The sequence below is a fragment of the Muntiacus reevesi genome, chromosome 1 (genome assembly GCF_963930625.1).
Source record: "Muntiacus reevesi chromosome 1, mMunRee1.1, whole genome shotgun sequence".
NCBI lineage: Eukaryota > Metazoa > Chordata > Mammalia > Artiodactyla > Cervidae > Muntiacus > Muntiacus reevesi.
Window position 1 is genome coordinate 258,185,175 of NC_089249.1, and position 27,215 is coordinate 258,212,389.

The 27,215-nt window shown below is 34.8% G+C and overlaps 1 protein-coding gene and 1 non-coding gene across 3 annotated transcripts in view; both read right to left on the reverse strand.

Moving 5' to 3' along the window:
* SSBP2 (single stranded DNA binding protein 2) overlaps window positions 1–27,215 on the reverse strand; it is a 294,033-nt gene that overhangs the window by 112,687 nt on the left and 154,131 nt on the right. The gene's annotated exons all lie outside the window — the stretch shown is intronic.
* On the reverse strand, window positions 22,690–22,761 carry TRNAC-ACA (transfer RNA cysteine (anticodon ACA)). Its single transcript has one exon. It is a non-coding gene; the product is annotated as a tRNA-Cys (tRNA).

The following is a 27,215-nucleotide window of genomic DNA, read 5'->3' on the forward strand; positions in this document are numbered from 1 at the left end:
ATGGTACTGGCACAAAGACAGAAACATAGATCAATGGAACAGAATAGAAAGCCTAGAGATAAATCCACGAACCTATGGACACCTTATCTTCGACAAAGGAGGCAAGGTTATACAATGGAAAAAAGACAACTTCTTTAACAAGTGATGCTGGGAAAACTGGTCAACCACTTGTAAAAGAATGAAACTAGAACACTTTCTAACACCATACACAAAAATAAACTCAAAATGGATTAAAGATCTAAATGTAAGACCAGAAACTATAAAACTCCTAGAGGAGAACATAGGAAAAACACTCTCTGACATAAATCACAGCAGGATCCTCTATGACCCACCTCCCAGAATATTGGAAATAAAAGCAAAACTAAACAAATGGGACCTAATTAAACTTAAAAGCTTTTGCACAACAAAGGAAACTATAAGCAAGGTGAAAAGACAGCCCTCAGATTGGGAGAAAATAATAGCAAATGAAGCAACAGACAAAGGATTAATCTCAAAAATATACAAGCAACTCCTGCAGCTCAATCCCAATCAAAAAATGGGCCAAAGAAATAAACAGACATTTCTCCAAAGAAGACATACAGATGGCTAACAAACACATGAAAAGATGCTCAACATCACTCATTATCAGAGAAATGCAAATCAAAACCACAATGAGGTACCATTACATGCCAGTCAGGATGGCTGCTATGCAAAAGTCTACAAGCAATAAACGCTGGAGAGAGTGTGGAGAAAAGGGAACCCTCTTACACTGTTGGTGGGAATGCAAACTAGTACAGCCGCTATGGAGAACAGTGTGGAGATTTCTTAAAAAAAACTGGAAATAGAACTGCCATATGACCCAGCAATACCACTTCTGGGCATACACACTGAGGAATCCAGATCTGAAAGAGACACGTGCACCCCAATGTTCATCGCAGCACTGTTTATAATAGCCAGGACATGGAAGCAACCTAGATGTCCATCAGCAGACGAATGGATAAGGAAGCTGTGGTACATATACACCATAGAATATTACTCAGCCATCAAAAAGAATTCATTTGAATCAGTTCTAATGAGATGGATGAAACTGGAGCCCATTATACAGAGTGAAGTAAGTCAGAAAGATAAAGACCAATACAGTATACCAATGCATATATATGGAATTTAGAAAGATCGTAATGATAACACTATATGCAAAACAGAAAAAGAGACACGGATGTACAGAACAGACTTTTGGACTCTGTGGGAGAAGGCGAGGGTGGGGTGTTTCAAGAGAACAGCATTGAAACATGTATATTATAAGGGTGAAACAGATCACCAGCCCAGGCTGGATGCATGAGACAAGTGCTCAGGGCTGGTGCACTGGGAAGACCCAGAGGGATCGGGTGGAGAGGGAGGTGGGAGGGGGGATCGGGATGGGGAATACCTGTAAATCCATGGCTGATTCATGTCAATGTATGGCAAAAACCACTACAATATTGTAAAGTAATTAGACTCCAACTAATAAAAATAAATGGAATAAAAAAGAATAAAAAAAAATAAGCATGATGGCTACCATTTATTGAGCACATACTGGTTGTTAGGCCTTGTATGTGTCAAGTGCTTTATATGATCTCATTTAATCACATGATCTTACTTAATCATTATGCTAGCCATGAATAGCATTATGTTTCCCATTTTACAGATAAGCTATGGCACAAATATACTATTCAGTTTGTCCAAATTACATGCTACTATGTATCAAAATCACTTTAAATTCAGTTCTTATTTCAAAGCTTGCATTCATCATCACTAACCTATTCTGTATAATGATGTTTTTCAGACTGATTATTATATACCTCAACCAATCAAGTTATTAAGCCAAACTGCTATACAGTTTGAGTTATTATATTGATATAGAAGTCAATTTTTAGGTGAAATTTGAAAATGTCTACTACCACAAGATGTGTGAACACTTTCTCAGCGTCTTAAACCTTAACTTTCAGGAGCTTTAGTACTTTTTAGGCTTGTTACATTTATAGTAACAGGTCTTTGAGGTCTAAGGGATAAAACTTTTTATTAGCAGAATTCTTCATATATGTTCCAAGATAAAACTGCTGGTCTTTGTTACAAAGACCTTAATTTTCTTAGAACAAGTGTCATTTCCATTTCTCCTCTTCACTAAATTTAGTAAAATGTTATGACTCCATGGTAACTATTGAACAGGCTACTGAAGAATAGAAAAACCAGCAGATGTATAATTCAATTATTTTTATAAAAACTTACTTTGCAAAAGAAATTTGCCTAACACCATGCCAATCTTATAAACATAAAATTTTAAATGTCACAATACATTCTGTAGAGTCTGAATATATACATTTTCTCAAAAATCACTCAGAAAGAATTCTCTTATAATTTACTGGAATAATGATTGATTGGCATTCTCAGTTAGATTAATCAGCACTCATATACCCTGGAGTTTTAGTAAGGGGCAAATCTTGACCAAAGAAAGAAATAAGGCCTATCAAGGAATGTATGTTCAGATAGTACTAGACCAGGCTTACAGCTCTTAGAAAATGTTTTAACTATGGATCTAATGTACATTACTTCTGCCCAAAGTGTTCCTCAATGACATCTGTATAAATTAAAGGGAAATGAGTAAAAACTGTCCTTCCCTTCTCTTCCTCTATGTAAGCTCTGAAATGTTTTAAAATGTTTAATATTAGGAAGGCAGTTTTATAAGCTGAGCTTTTATACATACTTAACTAGCATTATATTCATTTTCATCTGAGAAAGACTAACCTAGATGCTTGATAATCAAGGCATACCATATTTTTTTAAAGTTATCAAAATAAACTTCTAACTGCTAAGTCACTATTTGGCTTCAAGATTTAAAGAACTTAAATTTTCAAATTTTTCAAAATCATCTTTGTCCTTTTAACCTATAACTTTGTTTTTCATCTTAACTGAACCATTGAAATAAAACAGCATTTGATCTTTCTTTCTCTCTCTTCATCAATCAATCTCTCATTTCCTCTGACAATGTCAGATCACGCTGTCAAACATCTCTGCTCTAAACATATCACTGATAAATCCAAATATCTTCCATGAATTCTATTTATCTAAATTAAGTCTATGTTTTTAAAGCTATAATATGACCCTCCCTGTTCTGAACTGGGTTTCCAGGCCTATTTTCTACCTTCCTACATATATCCTATATCCTGTTCTTGTTTTGTACATGCATCTGCTCCACCAAGCTAGAACTGTAGACCCCATGGAAAGAACAATGCCTACATCATTATCCTATATACAATCTAGATATATGTTTGACAGTAACTATTGAAATATCTACTAAAAGAACACATAATTAGAGATTATTATGATAGTGATTTTACTGAATACTTACTATCAGTATGGCATTTTAATTTAGTAAAGTACCATAAGAAGTCATAATCTTAAGGTCAATAGGATTTGGTATATTTATCCTGTTTTTCTGTGCCTTCTTTTCTGAGACAGCAGTCTTCTCTGAGAGGATACCAAGTCCCCTTCTTTTTTATATTATAGTTCCCCATATCCATCCTTCCAATCTCCACTTGTGCAGATTCACAGCTCAAAGATATGAAAGAATATCTCTGATATATTTACTCCTGCTTGTTGATATACTAATTAAACTTCAATGCAAATTAATTTTTAGCCTTTGTTGCTATACTTGAACATTAATTAGTAGTTACCTATATTTTATACTCCAAATCTACTTTCCAATTTGGAAAGCATAACTATGCTTTTGATGATATTTTAATATTTGAAGTCTAACAATTTTTTTTTTAATCTTTTTGTGTTTGCGTCTTGACTCTATATTGCAAATTCCACGGAGACCACAATAAAGTCTTACACTCTCATTATCTACTGAATCTGATTCAGCACCTTAGACTTAATAGATAGGTGTTAAATAAATAGTGTTATAAAAACAACATATTAAATTATCCCAATTTGTTTTATCAAAAAAGTTTCATTAATGAGAAAATGAAAAGCAACAGTTTAAAGATTTTAAAAGAAGGATAAAAATATCACATTGATCCATTACTTAACCTTTACTCTGAATTTGTACAAATGATTTAAATCTTCAAACTAACCCTTAGTTCTTAACTGAGCTGAATGGGACAGTTTGATTCTTTATATATATCATCACATGATCAACAAAGTCTACTTGACTTAAACATGTATATATATATAATTTCAGGATATGGCTTTTTATTTATATTTCATGATCATGGATAAGGACTTATTCTGAGTTTCCAAAATATAGGCATCATATTTTACTGTAAGAATAGTAATCATACAAAAAAGAAAGCTCATGTTATTATAATTAGCTAGGAATCAATTTCTTTTTACTATAAAAACAGCTAATTAACTAGCTTCCAAGATTTTTCTGTTCTGTATTATCTTATTACATCTTCAAATACATTTGGTTTCAGGAATTAGATAAACAAGACCTTATTTTTTTAAGTATATGTATCTGTTTCATAATAATAAATTTGATGATTCTGTATTCAGAAGATATTTAACACATGCATAAGCACCAGGTTTTCTAATTAATAGTATTTCAAGTGAAGCATCTTCTGTATCCACTTTTGCAGTTTTATTATACTCATAATTTTAAAACTTTCAGAAATGCAAATGCTTGTTTTATACTGAGTTAACCTATAAAATTCTGGAATTCTAGAATCAGTCTCTTGAAATGGGAACGCTTGAACAACAAATGACTCTCTAAGACAATTATCTACTTGTACTCTACTATTTAGTAAAAATATCCTTTTCCATAAAGGAATATAACAGAATTTCTTCCAGTAAAGCACTCAAATCTTACTGGAATTTTTTTGATGGTCACTTGTCAATTACAGGATTCAGTAATTTTTTTTTCAGTACTGAAACCATATAAAAAATTAAGTTTTCTAGAATTTAAAAATGTATATTCTATTAAATTTAGAATAATAATTTATTTTTGTCATTTTCCTTTTTATATCATGTGTACTCTTAAAAAATACCTATAAGACTATTAAAATGTTGATTGCTATTAAATATTTCTAAAGTGATTATGGTTTATATGGTAGTTGTTAAGTTTCAGAGAACTTCAAAGAACTTGGAGCAGGCCATTTTACTGGAGTGGGTTGCCATTTCATTCTCCAGGAGATCTTCCCGACTTGGGGATCGAACCAGCGTCTCCTGTTTGGCTAGCATGAAGCTAATAATGTTAGCTGGGTAAGTCTGTGAATGTGTGAATATTTGTGTTAACTTTTGTATTGAGTGATACATAAGCAAACAACAGTCTATAAAGTATGTTTAGCCCTTGTCACATGGCTGAATTGGTTTCACAAAGTATATATTTAAAATAAATATCCATATTTAAGAAATGGAATAAACCATAGATTTAATGGTTTATAGATTTAATTATAGTCAGAAACTATAGATTTAATTATAGTCAGAATTAATTATAGTCAGAAACTATATGAGGAAACCAGAGATTTAATTATAGTCAGAAACTATATGAGGAAACCAGAGATTTTACATACTCAAAACAACAAAATTACAGAAAATAACATAAAGGTGTGCTTGTAGGGAAGGAGATTGTAGAATAAGCACTGTTTGGAAGAGTTTAATTTTTTAGTTAGTTTATGACTTGAATGGTGATAGATGTTTAGTAATTATAAAGAGCTTGCATGCAAAGTAGATTCAGAATTCATAAATTTTTCATCTATTTTGCACACCAATGTATGTAGCATAGTATGCAATACTATGTCTTCCCTTGAAAAGGCAACATTAAAAATAGGTCACAGCTTCTGATGGAGATACAAAACTGCCAGGATGAGGACTTGGATGGAGCACAGCAGGAGTTCATGGAAGACTAGTAATGATGAGACCGCATTACTGCTGATTCTCAGCTCTGCTGAGAAAGTTGGATGGAATTCTCACTCCAGGCCAGTGGTCATCCAGCCCTAACACAATTTCTGTGTGGTCTTGGGTGAGTCACTTAAACTCTCTCATTTGATTAACAGCAATACTGAATTGACTTTGCTCACAAATGTATTATAAGGTACAATAGAGCCATGATAGAATGTGCACATAATACATATTCCTACACTCACTACCCTTATCTTTCTAAATACCTTTTATATTTTATTTTCTCTAAGACAACTTTTCCTTGGAAGAAAAGTTATGACCAACCTAGACAGCATATTAAAAAACAGAGACATTACTTTGCCAACAAAGGTCCATCTAGTCAAGGCTATGGTTTTTCCAGTAGTCATGTATGGATGTGAGAGTTGGACTATAAAGAAAGCTGAGCACCGAAGAATTGATGCTTTTGAACTGTGGAGTTGGAGAAGACTCTTCAGAGTCCCTTGGACTGCAAGGAGATCCAACCAGTCTATCCTAAAGGAGATCAGTCCTGAATATTCACTGGAAGGACTGATGCTGAAACTCCAATGGGCTGACTCATTTGAACAGACCCTGATGCAGGGAAAGATTGAGGGCAGGAGGAGAAGGGGATGACAGAGGATGAGATGGTTGGATGGCATCACCGACTCAATGGACATGAGTTTGGGTAGGCTCCAGGAGTTGGTGATGGACAGGGAGGCCTGATGTGCTGCAGTCCATGGGGTCACAGAGAGTCAGACACGACTGAGTGACTGAACTGAAGACAACTTTCAGATCTGCATATGTCACAAAAGCTGAGAGATTAATTCTAAAAATATGAGCATCTTTCAGAAAGAGGATTTATTTTAGAAGGGTGAAGAGTAAAACCCTCCAAAATATTGGTTTTACTTTTTCCTCACTTCATGTAGAAGAAAACTTGAAAGCAAAGTCATGAAAATGAACTAGACACTTGATCTTTGACAAATGAAGAGTGGCATGCAACCTAATACTTGTAGCATTATACTAGTTTGGAAAGACTACTCAACTAGATACCATTCAAAACTCTAAGAATGATTTTGAAACTGTCACTTTAATACCTCAGAGCAGGGTTCTCCAACCTTTAAAATCCATCACTCTAAGAGACCTTTTCATTCCACCTTTTGTATATACCTGTCAGCTAAAACTTTAGATTTTACCTTCTCTAGCTTTTAATATAAAAATAGTTACATCAAATATGTAGTTTCAATTGCCTAAACTCTCTTTCCACAACAAGATTTTTGATACACTGCCACTGAACTTCTCCATTTACTACCCTACTAGCCATATCCTAGATTTGTACAGGATATTTTTCTTACTCATAACATTAATACACAGCATTACCGAAGTTAACTTAGAAAGCTCTGAGATAGCTATTTTCCAGCAGTCATATAAAAAAATTTTTTAAGTATAACCAGAACAACTTTATATTTCAATTACTCAGAAATTCAGTAACTGTATCACCAAAAATATACCTATTGTTTCATTTATTTATATACAAATAAAATGATATCATTATGGCAGCAGGGAGTAGAAATGAGACAATAACAGGATCTTACTCTGGCAGAACAATTTATAATTAATTTTTATACAAATGAATTATATGTATAGCTAACCCTTATTTTCCGTTTTTCCTCTTTTCTTGCTATCCCTCCCTCCCCATCCTTTCCTCTCTCCCATTCTTCCTTCCTTATTCCTTCTTTCCATCCAACACTGGTTTTTGGCTGAGACCACAATTTTGATAAGAAATAAAAATTGCATTACTCAGGAAGGAAGCTAATAAGTTTACCCTCCTCAAATGCCATTAGAGACTTCCTGAATAAATGAGAAGCACATTAATTTAAAAAAAAAAAAAGAGAGAGGGTGCTTACATAAGCAACAAAAACAGATTCTGGTCTACATTATGTTTAAAACCAACCTGAATAATAAATGTCAGATATGGATAAGATCTATTAGAGCACCCTGCACATCTATGACAGTGTAGTTTGCTTCCAACAATTGTGTGGATTTCTTCAGTGCTGTGTTAAATATCAAAGAGCGGGACTTCTACCACTTCCCTTTAAGGTAATCCCAAAACATACTGCATTTTAGTAACAGCAAATTTCTTTTAAATATAATCCTTACTAAAATCTTCATTCAAAATCATTGCTTTATTCATTGTCATAATAGTAGAATAGATGGGATACAATTTACACACAAAAATACACAGACATATATGTGTGTGTGTATATACATATGTCTGTGCATGTGTTTAATTATAAATATATTACTGAATATATTTAATTTTATATAATTAGTTTCATATTTGACACACGGGCTTACACTTTATGTAAAAATCCATCTGTATCTACATGTATTCTGGTTCTAAAGCTCATTCGCTTTTTTTTTCTTAACGAGGTTACATAAAAATTCCTCTTACAAGTTACATTTTAATTATACTTAACCATCAGCCTATTGACTCATTTTACTCATTTTAAAGGACAAAGAGAGCAAACATTCTGGGGGTTATTTTTTTGCTTGGTTTTATGTTTGTTTTGCATGACAATTTATCTGCCAGTCAGCAGTTTATAGTCTAAGCTTCAATCTTGAGATTGCTCTAAACAAATGATTTGGTCATTATAGAGATAATAAATACTATTCAGAGTGATACATTAAATAAAAATATGTGATTTAAGAGACGAGATTTGGTAAAAATTGGTTTCTATTTTAGACGACTCCTAGCATAGTGCAGCCCCTGAAGTCAATTTAATGTTTGTCAAAATCCACTGAACTTTATAGTGAGCATCTGGGTACCGCTACAGTGCAGATGTTGAATGGAATATCACAATAAAATTACTTAACATCTTATCTGGTTAATAACAGTACTTCATTGAAAAAATTACTTTCTGTAATTTCTGACTTAGTTTTGCCCAAATAAAAGCTGTTCACCTTTCTTTTAAAGCACAGTTGTGATTGCCTATAAAACAAGCCCTCAAATAATTATAGGTTTTATTCACAGCTAAATAATTTAATTTTTCAAATTAAATATAAACCACTAATATAAAGCATTATCTACAGGTTACAAAAATGAAAAACATCTCCATAAACCAAACTTAAAATTCTGAATCTATGGAAATGAGTGACAAAGTCTAAATGTAATTTATAACTTAGAAACCTCTATTTTCTCTCTTTTTTGTGGGAAACTATTATAGCGTAGTGCTCCTATCAGAGTCTGGTCAAATATAAGGAACTGAGGGAATTGAAAGTGTTTATTAGAGAAGTCATCTACGAATTTCTCCAACTGTTTGGTAACCAACAAGAAGCATTTTCTTTACCCATCTTCCAGGAACCTCATCTTTGTCGAACCCTGACACACTCTCTATTCTTCCTAATTAATTCATTTTGGCTTCTATGTCTCATACTATTCTACCACTAGAAGATTTTATTAGTGATAGAGTTAACACATGTTCATTGTAGAAAAAGCAGAAAACACATGAGAGCCAGTAAGAAAATAAAAATCAACTGTAATCTCACCATTCAGAAATGATAACATTTTTATATAAATTTTTAAAAATAAAAATGAGATTAAGGTATAATCTATATAGGTTTGGAAGGTGATATTTCCATTTAGCAATATATCCTAAATAGCTTCCACTTTTCTAATTCCCTTCACAGTTTTAGTATCTTAATTTCTCTTTTTCTCAAAAAAATTTTCCAAGTCCTTACTGCCTTATTATTGTAGACAAAAGGTCAGCAAACTGAAAAGAGCTAAATAGTAAATAGTTTAGGTTTTGTAGGTTATATAGTCTCTGCTACAACCATTTAACCCTGGTGTGGTAGTACAAAAGCTGCTAGAGACATATACCAAGAACAGATGTGGTTATTTCTCAGAAATGTTCCCAACAAAATTTTATTTTAAAAACAGGCAGAGGGCTGTAGTTTGCTGACCCCGTATTCTAGATGACTGCTTAAAAAGAAATATTGCATATCACGAGTTCTATCACCCATAGCTGAATATTTTACAGATTATCTTTACACTCAACCTTTTCTATAAATGCAGATTTATCCCAGCACATACCACCAAGGGGTATGTTCATTTCCTTTGGTAACTGTGTGAATTCTTCAAAAGTGGTTGAAAATCATCCATGCCAGAACAGTACCAAAAAGACTTCCCCAGCCCATTCTGTGTCTTAGAAACCTGTATTTCAATAGTAAAGTGGAAGGATGGTCTTCCTTCTCCCCTCTAGCCAACAGAAGTCCAAGTTAGCAACCTGGTGATACAGGTAATTTTCATCCCTGTTTCAAATCTATGAAAGAGAGAGAAATTGAGATTCAAGGAGCTAGAACAGCAGGAAACTTTCAAGTTTATATGCATCCACATGCATGCTTTCCTCCTTCCCCAATGTGACAATAAAAGAGGTCTCTCTCCTCCTAAGGCCCCTCAATTCATTTACATTTGCTATGACTCTTATTCCCTATTGCTTTGTCATCATGGTCCAAAAACTCTTTATTCTCTGTCTCCCTCTTTCCCTTCCTTCCTTCTCTTTTCTCTCCAACCCTCCCTTCTTTACGTGTTTCTCCTCATCAGCATTTAACCTAAGATTTGCTTATCTTAGAAGGTCTGGCCTTTCCTAAATCTCAAAATGGTACTTGCCGATGGCCCTACTCTCCCTTTTCACATCCCAGCTTCATGAAAGAATTGTCTACACTTCCCTTTTCTCATTTTTCACATTTTTTCCTCAATCCACTGCAATAGGTTTTTGTTCCCATTTGATTCACAAAAACTGACTAAAGTTGTCAGTGAAACCCTTATTTTTAAATCCATCTGTCACTTTCATCACTTATCTTGCTGGTCAAAAGCATAAATTGCATAGTTAAATTATCTGAGCTTAAATCTTGATTCTATTAGCCAAGAGTTTTCTTGGGCAAGTTACTTAGCCTCTCTGTACCTCATTTACCTCATCTGGAAAACTGGGATATGTTAATACCTAGTTCAAAGAATTGTGATAAAAGTTAATACAGCATTGCAAAACTGTTTCCAAGAGAGCTTAGTCCACAGTATCCTATGTATGAAAAGTGAAAGTCATTCAGTCGTGTCCGACTCTGCAATTCCATGGACTATACTGGAGTGGGTAGCCTTTCCCTTCTCCAGGGGATCTTTCCAACCCAGGGATTGAAACCCACATTGAAACTCCCACATTGTAGGCATATTTTTTACCAGCTTTTCAGCTGAGAGGTCTAATAACTAACAACCTCTACATAAATGTTAGTACACTATGAACCTCTCTCTCCTCTCTGAAAATGTCTCTTTGCATAACACATTTTCTATGCTTCTTTTTCTTACCTCTTTGATTCATCCTTCCTAATTTCACTTTCATATTTCTCTCTTTATAAGTTGGTTTCTCTCCTAAGCTCACCTTTCTACTGACATCTTCTCCCTAGGCAATCTCTTTCACTCCTATGACTTCAATTACCATTCTGTGTCTTCTAGCCTATTATCACCCATCAAGACTTTTCTCTCAATCCTGACACCAGTATAAACTGGCTCCAGTACATAGCTTGGCTACTCAATACTATGTACTGAGATACATAGCTTGGCTATCTCAAGTCAAGCTACAGATGTTTAAAACTCATTCCATCTTTCCAATTTCCATCCTACCCCATCTTCCACATTGAGTAAAGATTCTGTCACTTCCAACTCTTAATAGGTACTAATATCAAATCTGTTCACATCTCTCCTTCCCTACTGCAGTCGAGGAAACTATCAACTTTCATCAATATTATTTCTATAGACTTTACCTGAAGTCTCTATGTTGAGTATTAAGGCCCTCTTCAATACAGTTATACAATGCAATTGAAATATACTAATTGCAAATCTCATCAATGCTGAAAAAAGTTTAGTGGTTATACACTGCCCTTCTGAAACTCTGACACTCCATAATATAGGCAAATTTTAAAAGTACTTATGGCCTATTTACCCCTTCAGCTTTGTGTCATACAATCCACTCACCATCTACTACAGGTTTTCTACATCACTGATCACATCATCTGCAAATAAAGACAATTTTACCTGTTCCTTTCTGTTTGCCCTTCTTTTCTTTTTTCTTGCCCGAGTCCACTGACTAGAACCTTCAGTATGGTGTTGAACTTAAGTAGTAAAAGTGGACAGATACCCTTGCTTTATTGTTGATGGTAGAGGGTAACATTCAGTATTTTACCATGAAATTGAGGAAGTTACTTTTTCTTCCCAGTTTGCTGTGAGTTATAAAAAAATGAATGTTGGATTTTGTCAAATGCTTTTTCTGTATTTACTAGATGACACATTGCCTTGACTGATTTTCAAGTGTTAAACCAAGCTTATATTCCTAGAACAAACTCCACTTGCTTACAGTATACGTCCTCATTATATATTGTTGGACTGCGTTTACTTTTGTCAAGAATCCTTTGCATCTATATTCACAAGGGATACCAGTCTTTAGTCTTCTGATTTGGAATGGCTTTGTCGCATTTTGGTGGCAGGATAATGCTGGCCTCACTGAATGAGTTGGGAAGTGTTCTCTCTTCTTTACTTTTCTAGAAGAGTTAATGTAGAGTTGGCATGATTTCTTCCTGAAAATGTTTGATAGAGTTCTGGATACATCTGTTAGATTGTGGATTTTGTTTTGTGGAAATGTATTTACATACAAATTCAGTTTCTTTAATAGCTATTCAGATTATCAATTTCTTCTTGAGTAGGCTTTGGTAGCTTTTGTCTTTCAAGGAATTTGTCCATTTTATCTAAGTTTCAGAATTTACTGGTACCCGGTTGTTATTATCTTAATACATACAGAATCGGTAATGCCATCTCTCTCAGTCCCTGATACTGGTTTCTGTGTCTTATTTTCTGACCAGTTAGCTACAGATTTATCCATTTCGCTGATTTTCTCAAGGAATCAACTTTTGGTTTTACTGGTTTTCTCTATTTTTGTTTATTTCATTAATTTCCACTCTGATCTTTATTATTTGTTTTCTTTCTGTCTTTGGTTTTATTTTCTCTTTTTTTCCCTGACATGCTTGAGGTTGAAGCCAAGGTCACTACTAATTCAAGGCCTTTCTTTTTTTCTAAATAAACAGATGATTTTCCTGTAAGTACTGGTTTAGTGGCAATCCACAAATTTTTATGTCACTTTTCATTTTCATATAGTTAAAAACTTCCATGCGTTTGGGAATTTTCCAAACATTTTCCTGTTACTGGTTTCTAAATTAATTTCACTTGGTTAGAAAGCATAGTTTGTATGACTAGAATCCTTTTAAATTTATGAGATTTAAGTTTTAAAAGGATTCTAGCTAAGAATACTGCTTAACTTGGTAAATATTTAACATGCTTTTGAAAAGAATATATTCTCCTGTTATGGGTAAAGTGTTTAATAAAGGTCCATTAGGCCAAGTTAGTATTGTTCCCACATTTTATAGTCTTACTAATTTTCCATCCAATTTTTTTCTATCAATTATTGATAGAAGGGTATCTCCAGTAACAACTTATGGATTTCTTTCCTCTTAGATTTAATTTTTAATTTTTATCTTATATTGGTTTACAATGTTGTGTGTATTTCAGGTGTATAACAAAGTGCCTTAGTTTTACATATACACACGTCCATTCTTTTTCAGATCTTTCTCCCACGTAGTTATTAGGGTACTGAGTAGAGTTTTCCATGCTATATATGTAGATCTTTGTTGATTATCTATTTTAAAAACAGTAGAGTATATATTTCAATCCCCAATTCCTAATTTATCCCACCCCTCTCCACTTGCCCACTAGGTAAACATAAATTTGTTTTCTGAGTCTGTTTCTGTTCTGTAAATAAGTTCATTTGTATCATTTTTTAGAATCCACATATAAGTGATATCATACAATATTTGTCTTTCTTTGTCTGATTTACTTCATTTAGTATGATAATCTCTAACTCCATCCATAATGCTACAAATGGCATTTCATTCTTTTTTATGGCTAATATTCCGTTGTATACACATACCACATCTTTATCTGTTCATCTCTTGATGGACATTTAGGTTGCTTCTGTGTCTTGGCTCTTGCAACAGTGCTGTTATGAACACAGGAGTGCTAGTATCTTTTCGAAGTATGGTTTTCTCCAGGGGTGGGATTGTAGACTCATATGGTAGTTCTATTTTTAGTTTTTAAGGAACTATCATACTGTTTTTCATAGTGGCTGTGCCAACTTACATTCCCACCAACACTGTAGGAGGGCTCTCTCTTATCTACACCCTCTCCAGCATTTGCTGTTTGTAGACTTTGAGGATGGCTGTTTTGAATGGTGTGAAGGTTCCTCTATTTTCTTTTTATAGTTCTATTAGTTCTTACTTCCAGTATTTTGAAGCTCTGTTAATAGGCGCATAAATGTTTAAGATTACGATATCCTTTTGATGAATTGATCCCTTAACTATTTAAAAATGTTTTAAAACTAAGAATTGCATACATTTAAGGTATACAACATGACGATTTGATACATATGATGAAATACATAATGACTACAATCAAGCTAATTAACACAGTTACCTTTCTGTGCATGTATGATGAGAGCATCTATAAAACTGCAACTCTGTACCCTCTGGTCACCATCTTCCTACCCCTATTAACCACTGTTCTACTTTTTTATTTCAGGTATATGACTCTGTTAGATTTTACAGACAAGCCAGATCATGCAGTTTTTTCTTTTTCATTATGTGTCTGGCTTCACTTAGCATAATGTCCTCCAAGTTCACCCATGTTGTTGCAAATGGTGGATCTCCTTTTCAAAGAGTGGATAATAATCCACTGTGTGTGTATCACAAAATTTATTTGACCTCTTTATTAGATGAAATGATGTCTATACCCTTGGTTATATTTCTTTGCTTTGAAATCTTTTTCTAACATTAATACAGCACTCCAACTTTGACTCCAACTTTGTTTAGTATTCTCCATTCTTTTCATTTTTAATGTATTTGTTTGTTTATACTTAATGTTGGTTTCTTTTAGGCAGCATAGTTGGATCTTGTTTTTTCATCCAATCTGGAAATCTCTGCTTTTAAAATGGGATGTTTAGTTTCTATTTAATGTGACTGTTGACATGGTTAAGTTTAAATCTATCATCTTTCTGTCTTCTGTTTTTCACATCTACTCTTTACTCCCCTTTTCCTCTGCTTTACCCTCTTTTGGATTAAATGAATGTTTTTTAATGATTCCTTTTTTATCTCATTTGATGAGTTATTACCTATAACTCTGTTTTATTTTAGTGATTGCTCTATGGTTTATAATATTCATCTTTATATAGTATGTAGTAGTGTAGTGTGTTAGTTGTTTGGTCATGTCTGACTCTTTGTGACCCCATAGACTGTAGCCCAACAGGCTCCTCTGTCCATGGAATTTCCCAGGCAAGAATACTGGAGTGGGTTGCCATTACCTTCTCCAGCGGGTCTTCCTGACCCAGGGACAGAACCCAGGTCTCCCGCCTTGCACGTACTCTTTACCATCTGAGCTATACTTACGATACCACTTCATGTATATGCTAGCACTTTATGTATAGCATACAGAACCTTGTAACAGTATGCTGCATTTCTCTCCTTCCACCCTTTGCATCATTGTCATGCACTGTACATGTGCATATGTTATAAACCACATGCTACATTTTTTCTGAAGTCATTTATCTTCAAGTGAGATATGAATTACAATAAAAACATTTTGTGTATTTATGCACATACTTACAATTTCTGATTTTGTTCATTCAGTTGTGTAGATCTGTATTTCTGTTTGGGTCATGTTACTTTTTGCCTCAAGGACTTCCATTAACATTTCTCATAGTTCTGTTAGTGATTCATTCTTTCAGCTTTTGTATGTCTCAGAAATATCTCTATTTTGCCTTTCTTTTTTTTTGAAGGATATTTTCACTGAGTATAGAATACTACATTGATTCCCCCTAGTACTTTGAAGATGTCCACAGCCTTCTCACGTGCATTTCTTTTGACAAGAAATTTTCTAGAATCCTTAAGATTTTCTTTGTTACTAAGAACAAAGTTCAATTTTCAACTTAACAAAGTTCAGTTTTGAACAATCTGATTATCATGTGGATTTGGTGTTTTAAAACTCTTGAAACTCTTAAGTTTATAGTTTTCATAAATTTGGATAACCTTTGTCAATGATTTCTGCAAATATATTTCCTTTCTCTCTCCTTTCCAAGTGTACTAGACTGCTTGAGGTTGACGCACAACTCACTACTGCTCTATTTACTCTTTTTTTCAGCCTGGTTTTTACCCTGTGTTTCAGTACAAATAATTTCTATTGCTTTGTTTTCAATATAAAATCTTTGCCTCTGCAATATCTAATGTGCCATTAATTTTTTTCATCTAGTATATTTTTCAATCTTTAGGACTTTGGTTATTTTTACATATTCTGTATTTTTACCTAATATATTCAAGCTTCCCGCTAACTTTTGAAGATATTGAAAATTATAACAATTGTCTTAATGTCCCTGTCTGCCAATTCTAATATCCATGTCAGTTATGGATTAATTTTCATTGCTTTTCCTTATTATGGGTCAGGTTTTCCCACTTCTGGCATTGCCTGGTCATATTTGATTAAAACCAGACATTATATTTTCCTGAGTACTGGATATTTTTTTTTCCTAAAAATATTCTTGAATTTTGTTCTTGGATACAGTTAAGTTACCTGGACACAGTTTGATCCTTTCGGTTTTCACTTTTAAGACATCATGAATGGGACTGTGGTAGTCTATAGTCCAGGAATTATTCCCCACTACTCTAGCCAGGGCCTTCTGAATAGGCTATCCAGTGACCTGTGAATTATGAGGCTTTGCATTCTTTCTGCCATAATCTTCTATAGCACCCTTTACTATCCTTATCTCACATGTCATTGAAATTGCAATTGTGGTTGTCTTCTCACCAAGTGTTCTTTCTCCATCCTGTTGCTATATTATATTCATACTTAGCAATGCATTGTTCCTAACACCTAGCACAGTCCTGGCACAGTAGATACTAGTTGAATAAATAAGAAAATTCATATGTATGTGTTGGGAAAATACAAAACTTTTCATGTTTAAACAAAATTTTTGTAAACCCAGGGTTTAAGACTGAATTTTCTTAAGTTGTTTTAAGCATAGTGGTGATACTTTTAAAGAAATAACATCCTACATTTTGATTATAAAACCTTGGATCAACTTGTATTTTACTTTTCATCTCTTTCAAGATAACTTTTATTTCTTTCTACCTCTTTGATATTAGGCTCCAGACTAAATAAACAAACAAACCAAAAAGATTTATTCTACAAAGTAGCAGTACTAGCTATATTTTTGGTGACCTGTCAGAACTGGACATCTCATCTCTTAAGAAGTGGACAGGTACCTAGAATCACCAGAGAAATATCCAAGAAACTCAGCAAATTAGGAAGATGTTTTAATACACACTTATAAAAACTGGAGATTAACTATAAACTAGTAATGATTTCTGCATTAAAATCTGAATTATTAAACCTTATTATCCTTTTATCAAAATATGACTTAATTGTACTTCTAAAATGTACCCTTCAGACTTGAAGAAAGTGGGGAAAACCACTAGACCATTCAGGTAAGACCTAAATCAAATCCCTTATGACTATACAGTGGAAGTGAGAAATAGATTTAGGGACTAAATAATAGGGACTAGATCTGATAGACAGAGTGCCTGATGAACTATGCACAGAGGTTCATGACATTGTACAGGAGACAGGGCTCAAGACCATCCCCAAGGAAAAGAAATGCAAAAAGGCAAAATGGTTGTCTGAGCAGGCCTTACAAATAGCTGTGAAAAGAAGAGGAGTGAAAAGCAAAGGAGAAAAGGGAAGATATACCCATTTGAATGCAGAGTTCCAAGGATTAGCCAGGAGAGATAAAAAAGCCTTCCTCAGCAATCAATGCAAAGAAATAGAGGAAAACAACAGAATGGAAAAGGCTAGAGATCTCTTCAAGAAAATTAGAGATACCAAGGGAACATTTCATGCAAAGACGGGCTCAATAAAGGACAGAAATGGTATGGACCTAACAGAAGCAGAAGATATTAAGAAGAGGTGGCAAGAATACACAGAAGAACTGTACAAAAAACATCTTCACGATCCAGATAATCACGATGGTGTGATCACAAACCTAGAGCCTGACATCCTGGAATGTGAAGTCAAGTGGGCCTTAGAAAGCATTACTAAGAACAAAGCTATTGGAGGTGATGGAATTCCAGTTGAGCCATTTCAAATTCTGAATGATGATGCTGTGAAAGTGCTGCATTCAATATGTCAGGAAATTTGGAAAACTCAGCAGTGGCCACAGGACTAGAAAAGGTCCATTTTTATTCCAATCCCTAAGAAAGGCAATCCCAAAGAATGCTCAAACTACCGCACAATTGCACTCATCTCACATGCTAGTAAAGTAATGCTCAAAATTCTCCAAGCCAGGCTTCAGCAATACGTGAACCGTGAACTTTCAGAGGTTTAAGCTGGTTTTATAAAAGGCAGAGGAACCAGAGATCAAATTGCCAACATCCGCTGGATCATCGAAAAAGCAAGAGAGTTCCAGAAAAACATCTATTTCTGCTTTATTGACTATGCCAAAGCCTTTGACTGTGTGGCTCACAATAAACTGTGGAAAATTCTTCAAGAGATGGGAATACCAGACCACCTGACCTGCCTCTTGAGAAACCTGTATGAAGGCCAGGAAGCAACAGTTCAATTGGACATGGAACAACAGGCTGGTTCCAAATAGGAAAAGGGGTACGTTAAGGCTGTATACTGTCACCCTGCTTATTTAACTTATATGCAGAGTACATCATGAGAAACACTGGGCTGGAAGAAGCACAAGCTGGAATCAAGATTGCCAGGAGAAATATTAATAACCTCAGATACGCAGATGACACCACCCTTACGGCAGACAGTGAAAGAGGAGAGTGAAAAGGTTGGCTTACAGCTCAACATTCAGGAAACTAAGATCATGGCATCTGGTCCATCACTTCATGGGAAATAGATGGGGAAACCGTGTCAGACTTTATTTGTTTGGGCTCCAAAATCACTGCGGATGGTGACTGTAGCCATGAAATTAAAAGATGCTTACTCCTTGGAAGGAAAGTTATGACCAACCTAGATAGCATATTAAAAAGAGACATTACTTTGCCAACACAGGTCAGTCCAGTCAAGGCTGTGGTTTTTCCAGTGATCATGTATGGATGTGAGAGTTGGGCTGTGAAGAAAGCTGAGCACCGAAGAATTAATGCTTTTGCACTGTGGTGTTGGAAAAGACTCTTCAGAGTCCCTTGGACTGCAAGGAGATCCAACCAGTCCATCCTGAAGGAGATCAGTCCTGGATGTTCACTGGAAGGACTGATGCTGAAATTGAAACTCCAGAACTTTGGCCACCTCATGCAAAGAGTTGATTCATTGGAAAAGACCCTGATGCTGGGAGGGACTGGGGGCAGGAGGAGAAGGGGATGACAGAGGATGAGATGGCTGGATGGCATCACCAACTTGATGGACATGAGTTTGAGTAAACTCTGGGAGTTGGTGATGGACAGGGAGGCCTGGCGTGCTGTGCTTCATGGGATTGCAAAGAGTCAGATACAACTGAACTGAACCCTTTATTTTAATTATATCACTTTAGCAATAATTAAACCTATATTCATCTATATACTGATAAAAATATGTTGATATACAGCAACCATCAAAATCTTATGACTGTAAAAACACTTGCCTTCACAAAAAAGTAAACAATTTAATCTGATACAGTACTGTAGAAGGCATCAGAAGTCTAGTATTTATCCTTAACTAATTGAAAATACTTAAGCTTTTAATTTGCTTATTAAAGGATGCAAAATTACCTTGAATAAACTAATATTCAATGTCTTTCAATTATTAATATTTTGTGGGTTTTAACATATATAGTTCCCACAATCAGTGACTGAAAAAAAGACTTTTCCTATAAACTTTAATAAATGCCATGATTAACTGTATAATACTTCCTATTTAGTTAGAAATGTGAGTCATGCTGCTACTAGATTCTTATGTCATTTCCAATTTTTGAAAAAATGTGTTTAAATTTTAAGAGTGTGAATAATTATATTTGGATTTAAACATCACCCTAGATAACAGAGAACCTTTATAGTTCACTGTCCTGCTCTCTGTTTAGATCAGAACACAGATGTGAATGTACACTCTTTACCATTAAAGGATTTCAGAAAAATGTAAAAGACGGCCAGAACTTAAACTTATCCTGTCAAAAGAAAGGAAAATAATTCTTTGGAAGAACTTCAGTATTGACTTGTAGGGAAAGCAGGCACTATAGCATAACAGCAGATAATTCTATAGATATGAATAGAAAACTGCCCCAATACATATTTTCCCACCCCTGGTCTCTGATATCCCTTACTCTCTTCACACTCCACCAGACAAGAACATCATACTTAGATTTTACAGAGATACATTATAACAGACTTGACAATAAAGCTATGTTTTATAAATAAGTTCTGTTCTCATTAGGTATTACAATAGGTAACACTCTTGAAAGTAGAAGAATGTGTTTAAGAAATAACAGAACTTTTAAGAACCATTAAAAATTGAAACAGGATTTTTTGTTAAAGACCACTGTCTCACTTCCCAGACTTCAGCACTGTCTTCTGATCAAAAGGATTTCTCCAATTTCCAGAAATCTTTGTCTACAATTAATGTTTTCAAAAATTAGTTTTCTCACCTACTTTAATAAAATAAATGTCTAAGAGTGCTAGAGCAAAACCACACCAAGTAATATAGTCCCCCGATAAACCATCCTCAAGAATGTTTCTTTTCCGAGTTATTATAGGAACCTCCTATGACACTGGGAAATGAAGAGACTGAGAATAGAAAAAGGAAGCAAAATATTGTCAATAGTCTCTTAAAACCTAGAAAACAACAATGAGTATTATCTCTAAAAGGGGGCTATAGGTATTTTTAAAAATCTTGCTTCTATTCATGGCAGTAAATGATGGCAATGCAGTATGTGAAAAAACTTAACAGTCTGTCTGTGCTTTTTTACCTGTTAACACTAAAAAAAAATAATTCTAGTTAATAACGTCTAGTCCAGGCTTCCCTGTTGACTCAGTGGTAAGGAATCCACCTGCCAATGCAGGTTCGATCCCTGGGTCGGGATGATCCTCTGGAGGAGCAAACTGCAACCCACTCCAGTATTCTTGCCTGGGAAATCCCATGGACAGGAGAGCCTGGCAGACTACAGTCCACGCGGTCATGAAAGATTGGACACAACTTAGAGACTAAACACCAAATTTCTAGTCCAAAACAGTAGCTTTAGGAAATAAGTCCACAAACAAATATCGTCAAAAATAGGCAAACAAAATTATTAGATAAAATTCTATTAATACTAAATATAAGAAAATTTTTAGATTGAGGGGAAAGAACTGCATTTTGTTTCCAATACCCCTATGGTAGTGAGAAGAAATCCTGAGTTGTGGCAATGCAGAAAGAAAGAAATCAATAAAGTACTACCGAGTAGAATTGCATCTAGACAGCAACTGTACACTGTAAACGCCTCTCATTCATCATAATCTGCTCAAATTAAAGATTCATTTTTAAGGTCTTGAGAGCTCACTAAAGCAATGTCACAGTTCCTTTTTTTAAAATCACATGAAATATGAAGGCAGTCTTGAACATGATTAAAATGCTTAGGCCTTTTTTTACTTATATAACAATGATGACAAAGCAGTACAAAAAAGAAGTACAGTTCTAGCAAGAATGTGTTATTAGTATTTATCTTAGTGGTCCATAGCAAGTGAGATACACAATCTTTCAAACCCCATTAACAGGACTGTAAGAAAAATTCACTTTCCTATATGTCATTTTTCACATAAATGAATATCTTAAGTATATAAGAATATGACATTTTATGAGATAATTGATTAAACTGGTCTATACATCAAATAACTGACACTAAAACAACCAAGGAGAAAAGGGAAAAAAAATAAGTTATTAGAATCATCTAATCATATGATATTGTATGTAAGAACAACCACATCATGTCCTAAGGGTCTCATGAATTAAACAAAACAAAACATACTTTTTTGGAAAATCTGAGCTATCACTGTTTACACATAAACTCCAAAAGAAACATAAAACAGGCACTAAAACTAAAATTTAGTAGTTTAACAAGGTAGAAAATCAATATATAGGATATGAATGATTATATATTAAGATTCTAAAAGCAGCACTTATTATACCATAAAAATCATAAAAATATTTTGCTATAAATCAAAACTGTGTGTGCTGAAATTCACTAATTCACTAATAAAAGAAATTTAAGAAGACTTAGATGGAGGAATGTGCAGCACTCAAGAATGGGAAGGCTCAACATTGTTACTATTTCCCTTTTCCTCAGTCTGTAAACTCAACAGTTGATAGATAGTTCCAATCAATATCCCAAAAGGACTGCTTTGTAGAAATCAAAAGCTGACTTCAAAATTTATATAAAAATAAAAAAAAGAACCAGGATAGCCAAAAAGGTTTGAAAATGAAGAACAAAACTAGAAGTCTCACACTATCTTATTTCAAGACTTATATAAAGAATAGCAAACAAGATAACACGGCCATGGAGAAAGAATAGCGGATCCACACATGCTGATGATTTTGAAAGTGAAGTTGCTGTCGTGTCCGACTCTTTGCGACCCCATGGACTATAGCCTACCAGGTTCCTCCGTCCATGGGATTTTCCAGGCAAGAAAACTGGAGCGGGTTGCCATTTCCTTCTCTAGGAGATTTTCCCAACCCAGGGATTGAACCTGGGTCTCCTGCATTGTAGGCAGACGCTTTACTGTCTGAGCCACCTGGGAAGTCCAAGATGCAAATGCAATTCAATGGAGAAAGAAGAGTCTTTTCCACAAATGGGGCAGGAATAACTGGATACTGATATACCAAAAACCAAGAGTACAATCCAAACTGTGGACCGTACATAAAAATAAAAATAAAAATGGGTCTCAATGGGCCACAGAAAGAAAGTAAAACCTGAAACTAAAACTTCTTAGAGAGAGCACAGGAAACAAAAAAAATCTGTGGAATCTTGATTTGGACAAGGATTTCTTAATATATCACTAAAGCAAAAATTGACAAATTGGACTTCATCAAAAATAAGAACTTCTCTGTTCTTTGAAGAACACTATTAAGAAAACTAAAAGACAAGCCACAGCAGGGAGAAAATATATTCAAAGGACATTTCTGATAAAATTTTTGCACCCTGAATATATAAAGAACTCTCAAAACTTAAGAGTAACAACCCAGTTTTAAAAATAAGTAAAAGTTCTTGACACCTTACCAAGCACATGTAAAGGTAATCAGTCTCATTACTCAACAGTAACATGCAAAAAAAACCCAGTTAGAAGCCAGTACATGCCAATTAGAATGACTAGAAACAGGAACAAAAAACCCCAGATAAGCTGAGGATAACAAGTGCTGGTGAAAACACAAAGCAACTAGAACTCTCATGCTCTGGTGGAGGGAAAGAAAAACACAGACACTTTGGAAAACAGTTTGGTATTTTCCTGTAAAGTCAAACACCACACCATACAACACAACAGTCCCGTTCCTGGGTATGTATCCAAATGAAGAAAGAAAAAAAATACCATAACCCTCTGTTTATACTGGCTTCATTCATAACTGCTTCAAGCTGGAACAACTCAAATGCCTCTCAATCGAAGAATGAATGAACAAGCTGAGGTTTATTCATACGGTGGAATACTAATTTGTTGTTGCTTAGTCGCTCAGTCATGTCTAACTCTTTGCAACCCCAGGGACTGTAGCCTACCAGGCACCTCTGTCTGTGGGATTTTCAGGCAAGAATACTGGAGTGGGTTACCATTTCCCACTCCAGGGGATCATCCCAGCACAGGGATCAAACCCACATCTCCGGCACTGGCAGGCAGGTTCTTTACCACTGAGCCATCAGGGAAGCCCAAACTACTACTAATAACATGCAACATCATGGACTAATCTTAAATATATTACCTAAGTGATTGAAGCCAGGCTCAAAAGGCTACATACTGTGTGATTCCATTTATATGACATTCTAGAAAGACAAAACTACAGGGACAGAAAACAGATCAGTGGTCACCAGTGGCTGGGAATGAGTTAACTACAAAGGGCTAAGGGGTTATTTTCTCAGGTGATGGAATTGCTCTGTATCTCCACTGTAGTGGTGGCGGCATTACTTTGTGTTTGGCACAACTCAGAGGACTGTACACAAAAATGGGTAAATTTTATTGTATCTAAATTATACATTAATATAAAGAGTGGGCAGGAAAAACACCATAATCGGACAATGAGAAATACTCAGTACTAAGTTATTTGATCATGACTATAGGTTGAAAAACATGATCTTCCCAAATTTCAACTAGTCCTGGATACTGTTCAAGATTTTACTGCTATAAGGCAAAATTCTACCATTTAGTAGGTAAAAATAACATTTAAAATAATAGAAAATTGGGAAACTATTGCATATACAGGAAATATGCAAAAATAGTGATGCATGTTCTCTGTTCTCAAGACCATCTCATTTCATGTATTGAACACATACCTACTGAAAGTAGGTACACATAGTAAAAAAAATATCATCAACGGAAAAAGTAACACACTATATCTTAGGGAAAAACTCATGGGCTTTCAGGACAAACAGGCCTAACTTCAAATTTCTTTTATGCAACTTATTTAAATTAGGAATGTCAATTAAATTACCTTAATTGATTACACAATAAGTAACAGAAAAACGCCAAACTCTTGGCTGGCTTCTATATATTCAATGAGTCCCTCCCTTCTTTTCTTTCCTCTTTCTCTTCTTTTCTCAAAACCCAAGTTTTCCCAGAAGTTCTAGATTTGAGAATGTAAAGTAACTTCTTTTTAAAAGAATAGTGTTCTTATTGAGAAAACCCACATGAATTAGTCCCACCAGCTTCCCTCTCATTTATATTGCCACAACCCCAATTGGTGATGCACCGTTGATCTATTATTATCAATGAGTAGTTAGCGTCTCAGGGGCAGCCAGCGTCTAGGCTAATCAGTGATCTGCGAGGCAGGCAGGCTTGAAGAGCTCTGCTTATAAAAAGTGATGGTAATTTGTTTAGCTAGTCAGACTGAATAGTATTTTCACACCTAAGAGAAAACTGGCTCATCAGCAGCAACAGGAAGAGCCAATACACAAAGACAAGGAGTGTGTGAACGATTGTATGCATGCAAAAGAAGGGTGTGTGTGTGTGGGTGTGTGTGTGTGTGTAGAGAGATCATTTTTGTGGGTGTGGGGGTGTGTGTGTTGAGAACACAATTGGCAGCAAAGGCCCTGCGTAAAATGGCCAGGTAATGAGAGAGAGAAAGAAGCTAGAACCTAGAGCTGCCCTAGTACCCAATAGCTTTCTAGATTCAGTTCTTTATCCTCTTTATGAGTCCTTATAATAAGACTCCTTTTTTCTTAAATGGCATATTAAACATGTTTCATTGCCTATTCTACCCTAACCACTTTCATAATTTTTTTTCTCTGAGATGGTCATCCGTAAGGACTTTGCACAGCTTATTGGTCAAAATGAAGTATCTGAGCCAAAGCAGCTTACTTCACCCAGATTCTCTTAACACCAAGTTACTCATACAGATAGACAGTGACTGATTCTCCAGCAAAAGGCAGAGTTAGACTTGTAATCAGCATCTTAGAATATCAAAATTTCATGTAAAATAAGGCTATGAGTTATGAGAAATCAAGAGAAAACTGGACTATTCAAGAGCTCTCTCCAGGTTTCTTGCTCCTTCTAGCATCAAACATCATCTTACAAGAGTCTTACAAGGACAACTATGATGACTGCTGTTTGGTCTACAATGGGTGTGCAACTGTAAACTGTATCCCGATTACAGGAATGCTACAATGTAAAACAAAAGTGCATCTTATAAGTGATGAAATAATATTTCTACTTGGTTCATTAACTGTATTCAAAGGGATGCTCTGGTGCTTGAAAGTAGTTCTGCTCTCTTAATTTCGAGTTCCTCTCCCCCTCTCTCTCTACACGCATATCCCTATCGTGGAAATCAAAGCTAGAAACAACTTTCCAGTTGCTGCAAAACACATGTACACTTTTGTGTTCAATGTCTACTTAAAATTTCAAAAGCACCTGAAAAGAACCAATTCCTATGATTCTCACAACCTACTTCCAATCAAAGTCAACTGTGCAAAATGATATAATATTATGTACAGTTTTCTTGTGCATCTGCTCCTCTAAATATCCCTTTCCATTCGCAGTGCTTGATGATTCTTTACCATATATAATAAGAGCTGCTTATTGCTGTCTTTAGTTTCTTTTAGTTATATACTTCAAAATTTAAAAGTTGAGACTGTTTTTTTCAAACAGTCCAGTAATGTGGCATGGTATCTGAAACTAACCAATTTTTAAAAAATCTAGACAAAGTCATGTTACCAGAAGTAATGTCTGTTGGTTATCATCCTGTGAGAGCAACTATTAAAAAATTTCTAAACATACATAAGGCATAGCATAAATAATTTCTAATATCTGTAATAAACTCATATCCTCACATCACAAATACATAAGCACAATGACCTGAAGTTTTTAGGATCAAAAGATAATTTTTGAAAAGTCTCACAAGAATTTTCTAAAGCGCCAAAATATATAAATAACACAGATATAGTTTTTGAGTATTGTAAAAATCATTTTCCCATTTTATATGTTTGTGGTTCCACTGCATTGTGCACACACCTCTATTATAGATTTATCAAGTCATATTATAATTTGGGTTTTGTCTCTTCATAGACCATAATAAACTGATTGAGAAAAATATACCTGCCAATGCACGAGATGTGGGTTTGGTTCCTGGACCAGGAAGATCTCTTAGAATAGAAAATGGCAACCCCTTCAGTATTTTTGCCTGGAAAATTTCAAAGACAGAGGAGCCTGGCAGGCTATCAGTCCATGGGGCCACAAAGAGTTGGACATGGCTGAGTGACTGAGTACATAGCCTCACTGTGGAATCTTCAGTACCTATAACAGTGCTTACCCCAGAGTAGGCACATTATAAGGATTTGGTGAATGAAATAAATATCCATTTCATTGCAAATCTTGGTAAAATGATCAAGTAAATTTAGACTAGTAACTCTTAAATTTGTAGCATCTCATACATTCAGAGAAAAAAAATGTTTCCAGCCTATATACTCAACTTTCTTAATCTGGCTAAAAAAGGTTGTATGCTCATATTTCTTAGCTTTCATTCTTAAAAAATACTCAACTAAGAATTATACTTCCAT